This window comes from Lactuca virosa, chromosome 4, assembly GCF_052849685.1.
Source record: "Lactuca virosa cultivar CGN04683 chromosome 4, Lactuca_virosa_CGN04683_v6, whole genome shotgun sequence".
Taxonomy (NCBI): domain Eukaryota; kingdom Viridiplantae; phylum Streptophyta; class Magnoliopsida; order Asterales; family Asteraceae; genus Lactuca; species Lactuca virosa.
In genome coordinates, this window is record NC_136429.1 from 64,341,907 (window position 1) to 64,347,906 (window position 6,000).

Below are 6,000 nucleotides of genomic sequence, written 5' to 3' on the forward strand. Positions count from 1 at the left end.
GAGCGGCCAAGATATCGCTTTTATTTTCTTAGAATAAAAGGTACAGAAAACTTCGACTTATATGCTTTTATCATTTACTAGCTAGGTCACACACAATAATGCGTTTTATAACATCAAGTTACTGATGCGTTTTCGCATTATCAATGCATAATCAACTAGCAAACAACAACCATATCTCTAGGTTTAAAGATTATATGATATTATCATCTTGCGATCACTTATGATAACTTTCATGAAGTGATACTAGCAAGTGCGGGTTTATTCCAATGCTCAAAACAAATTTCATAAGCACTCATAAACTTCGTAGCAAACCTTTGCTATGTCTAAATCCTTTCAGACAATCTACAAACAAATTTATGACAATCTTCTTTCATATCTACTTCCAACATATGAGCGATTGTGGACTATTCGAACAATCTTATTATTCGGGAAGTCAAAACATGCAAAATTGGAAATAACAGATAAATAATCAACACAAGATAGTAACTTTCTTATAAATAACACACCTTTATTTAATCATCAAAATGTTGAATACAAAATTATCCATTACAAATTTCCTATCTATCTAATCTAAACTAATATCGTCCTTTAGTCCAACGCTCCTAGCGTGCTTCAAATACTTAACCCTACTCAGTCCCTTCGTAAGGGGATCTGTTGGGTTATCTTCTGACGATACCCTCTTCACAATGAGGAGTCCCTCTTCTACCTGATGTCTAATAAAATGGTATTTCCTGTCGATATGTCGAGATCTGCCATGATCTCTTGGTTCCTTGGTCAAGGCAACCGCTCCTTCATTATCACAGAAAGTTTCCATGGGCTCCTTTATGGATGGCACAACTCCAAGGTCTCCAATGAAGTTCTTCAACCATATATCCTCCTTAGACGCCTCGCTTGCTGCAATGTACTCTGATTCGCACGTTGAATCAGCCACGGTCTCTTGCTTGGAATTTTTCCAAGTCACTGCTCCTCCGTTCAGGGTAAAGACCCAGCCTGACTGCAATCGGTAATTATCCCGATCCGTCTGAAAACTAGCGTCACTGTACCCTCGCACCCTTAAGTCATCACTCCCACCGAGGACTAGAAACCATTCATTGGTCCTTCGTAGGTACTTAAGAATATTCTTGACAGCAATCCAATGCGCCCTACCAGGGTTCCCTTGATATCTGCTGACCATGCTCAAAGCGAAGGCCACATCAGGGCGAGTATAGGTCATAGCGTACATAATCGAGCCAACTGCGGAAGCATAAGGTACTCGGCTCATATCAGCTATCTCTGCCTCTGTACTTGGGCTCTGAGTCTTACTCAGTTTGGTATTGCATTGGATTGGTAACTCCCCTTTCTTGGAATTTTCCATACTAAAACGTTTTAGTACCTTTTCCAAGTATGTATCCAGACTGAGTCCTATCAGTCTCTTACTTCTATCTCTCACTATCCTTATTCCCAGTATATATGCAGCTTCTCCGAGGTCCTTCATAGCGAAACACTTCCCAAGCCAGGATTTGACCTCCTGCAAGGTTGGAATGTCGTTTCCTATGAGTAGTATGTCATCGACATACAATACGAGGAAGCTCACTATACTCCCACTGGCCTTGACATACACACATGACTCATCTTCGTTTCGCAGAAAACCAAACTCTTTTACCTTCTCGTCAAAACAAAGATTCCATCTGCGAGATGCCTGCTTTAATCCATAAATGGATTTCTCAAGCTTGCACACTCTATTTGGATGCTTCGCATCGACAAAACCCTCTGGCTGATTCATGTAAACATCCTCAGCCAACTTCCCATTTAGGAAAGCGGTTTTTACGTCCATCTGCCAGATTTCATAATCATGAAATGCAGCTACTGCGAGCATTACCCTAATAGACTTTATCTTGGCAACTGGCAAGAAGGTCTCATCAAAGTCAACTCCAGGAGTTTGAGTAAAGCCCTTCGCGACCAATCGCACTTTATAAGTATGCACTTTCCCATCCATGTCTGTCTTCTTCTTGAAGATCCACTTGCACCCGACTGTCTTACGACCCGGTACATTGTCAACCAAATTCAAAACTTGGTTGTCATACATGGACTGAATCTCGCTGTCCATTGCCTCTTTCCATTTAGCAAACTCTGGGCCTGCCATGGCTTCCTTGTAGCTATTAGGTTCGTCCAGATTTACTAGTGTACTATCACTAATAAACGTATCTCCGTCAGTAGTAATATGGAAACCATAAAACTGGGGTGGAACAATAACTCTACTCGAACGTCTAAGAGGTAAGGACTGGTCAATTGGTTCAACAGGAGTTTCCTCCTCAGGTTGAACGTCGGTGTCAGAGGTTCCTTCATCTCCTGACTCTTGAAGCTCTTCAAGGTCAATCTGAATCCCACTGTCTCCTTGACTTATGAGTTCTCTCTCTCTGAAAACTCCTCTCCTAGCAACAAAGACAACATTGTCACTTGGTCTATAGAAGAGATAGCCAAAAGACTTATGTGGATAGCCGATGAAATAACACTTCTCACTACGAGGTTCTAGCTTGTCATGAGTCTCTCGTCTTACGAAAGCTTCACAACCCCAAACCTTGATATGTGCTAACGAGGGAGCTTTCCCTGTCCACATCTCGTGAGGTGTCTTGGCAGCCTTCTTGGTGGGAACTAAGTTAAGGATATGGGCGGCAGTCTCTAAGGCATACCCCCAGAATGAGATTGGTAACGAAGCACGACTCATCATAGAACGAACCATGTCCAATAAGGTTCGATTACGTCTCTCAGCCACACCATTCAATTGTGGCGTTCTAGGAGGCGTCAATTGCGAAATTATTCCACATTCTTTTAGATAGTCGTGAAACTCAAGACTTAGGTACTCTCCTCCTCGATCAGATCGAAGCATCTTGATTTTCCTGCCCAGCTGATTCTCCACTTCATTCTTAAACTCTTTGAACTTTTCAAAGGTTTCTGACTTTTGCTTGATCAAGTAGATATATCCATATATGCTATAATCGTTTGTAAAAGTCATGTAGAAGCAACAAGCATCCCTTGTGGTGGATCTAAAGGGTCCACATACATCTGTATGTATGAGATCCAATACACCCTCACCCCTTTCACATGTACCAGTAAAGGGTGACTTGGTCATCTTCCCAAGTAAACAAGATTCACACGTCATCGTCCCTAAGGTCGAATGACTCCAAGACTCCAACCTTTTGGAGTTGGGCTATGCGTTTCTTGTTAACATGGCCAAGGCGACAATGCCACAAGCATGCTTTGTCCAAACTTGTGGACGAATCAATATTCAAAACATCATTTCCTAAATTATCTATAACTAACACAGATTCATAAATCCCATTACAAGGTAATGCATTGAAATAAAAGACACCATTCAAATAAGCATTAATAGAACCATTACTATTATCAAACGAATATCTGAAACCTTGTCTAAACAATCCATGAAAAGAAATGATGTTCCTTGCCATATCTGGCGAATAGCAACAATTATTTAAATCTAGCCCTAACCCATTACTCAACAATAAGGAATAAACTCCGATCTTGGTTACTGGTGAAGACTTCTTGTTTCCCATGATCAAGTTTATCCTTCCATGCTCCACTTCCCTACTTTTTCTTAGCCCCTGCAAAGGTGGGCTTTATCTTCCCATCCTTAATATCCTGCAGATATTTAGGGCAGCTTCGTTTCCAGTGGCCCTTCTGGTGGCAATAGAAGCACTCTGCTTCCTTGGGGTCAGAAGAGGGCTTAACAGAACCTGCTTTGGTCCCACTAGAAGAGGAACCATCTTGGGTCTTACCCTTATGGTGGCTCTTAGAAGGAGCCTTCCTCTTCTTTCCCTTTCCTTGGCCAATTTCCAACACAGGAGCAGCTACAGTAGAGGATGATGCAATAGATTTTTCCTTGAGTTTGCTCTCAGCTGTCCTCAGGAGCCCTTGAAGTTTACTCAGGGTGACCTCTTCTTTTTTCATATGGTAGGTCATTCTGAACTGGTTGTAGCATGAAGGCAAGGAGTGGAGGATGATGTCGATAGCCAAATCCTCATCAAACTTAACATTAAGTTTTAGAAGACGATCAACATACCTTTGCATTCTTTGCAAATGAGCAGTTAGGGATTCTCCACTCCCCATCCTAGCGGTGATCATGTTGGTGATGATCTCATAGCGCTCTTGTCTCGCGCTCTGGTGGTACCTGTCCAACAAATCTTGGTGCATCTCATATGGATACATGTCCTCATAGGACTTTTGGAGTTCGAGGTTCATGGTGGCCAACATGATGCAATGAACTTTCGTTGCATCACGCTCGTGGGCCTCAAAGGCGGCCATCTCTTCAGGAGTAGCTTCTTCTGGGTTGATCTTTTCTAGCTTCTCGTCGAGGACATATTCTTTGTCCTCGTAGCGAGTTATCATGCGAATGTATCTCATCCACTCGTTGAAGTTCGAGCCATCAAATGTCACCTTTTGACATAGGTTCATCAACGAGAATGACCCAGAAGTGTTGTTGTTTGCGTTTGCGTTAGACATCTGAAATAGAAAGGAACAAAGTTTGATTAGAAATGAATCCCCAATTAAACACCCAAATGAGAAATTAGGGCTAGGATCCAGCAACATTATTTACAACTTAGAAAAGGGATGACGTAATCTAAAAGTAAATAATTTGAAGGTAAGTGAATGACGATTCACTAATTCTCACCATGAAAAACGAAAAGAAATTAAGTTTTAAATGTATTTGAAAATTCCTAGATTTCTTTTGAGATTCATTGAACATTTCAATGGCATGTTTAAATCTCGATATGCACTTTGAATTTGCGACTGGGATGCCGAGGATCGCAAACAAGTTTGTGAATAACCATGCGAATCAACATGGTGCACTCAATGTTTTCATCACCTAATCAATGTGCTGGTTAGCCACGCACGCTCCATTGATCTATGATAAAATATCGAGCCACCCTTTGTCACCAATGTCAATCCCAAATTAGTGTGCCGGTTAGCCACGCACGCTCCACTAACGTTTGACAGGGGTACAAAGTGTAATTCCATGGAATAGCATCATTTTCACATTTTACCCTAAAGTAACTAAGATTGAGAATTTATAAAACAATGTAGTTACTTTAATATTTCCATTATACTTATAATGAGGAATTAAGTGCCCTATCCTATCCGTTCGGCTAACGACCCTCCACCAGTCAAGCAAGCGGTAGGTGTGAGTGTACACCCATTAAGCGCCATTTTATAGGCAGCAACCTTATACCCACCTTATAGACTAGCTTCGTGAATGAGGCCTACTAGCGATAAGACTAGCTTATTCTTATACATATATGTATATATATATATATATATATATATATATATATATATATATATATATATAGAGTAAATTACACGAATAGTCCCTATGGTTTAGGGTAATTTGCGTGTTTGGTCCCTAACTTATTTTTTTAACTCCAAAGGTCCTTACTATTTATTTTTGTTACGCGCTTGGTCCCTACTGTTTGTTTTTGCGCGTTTGGTCCCTACCTTATCTAAAAAGACTATTATTTAAATAGAGAAAAATAGTGGGGTAGGTAACGTAAGGTGAGGGGGTGGGGTTGGGGTTGTGTTTATTTAAAGAAATTAACAAATCAAGGGAAAAAGAGTCTTTTTAAGTAAGACAGGGACCAATCGCGTAACAAAAACAAACAGTAGGGATCTTCCGAGTTAAAAAAATAAGTTAGGGACCAAAAGTGCAAATTACCCTAAACCATAGGGACTATTCGTGTAGTTTACTCATATATATATATATATATATATATATATATATATATATATATATATATATATATATATATATATATATATATAAATCTTGTAATAGATAGAGTATAAGATTGAATTTTAAACTTATAAAATTCTAAGGGTTGAAATTTAAATTTATCAAAATTAAACTTTTAATCAAAAATTAAATTTCAAAACTTGAGGGCAAGTTTTGAACTTTTCAAAATACAAGGGATCAAATAACAAATAATATAAATCAAACAATTAATTTAG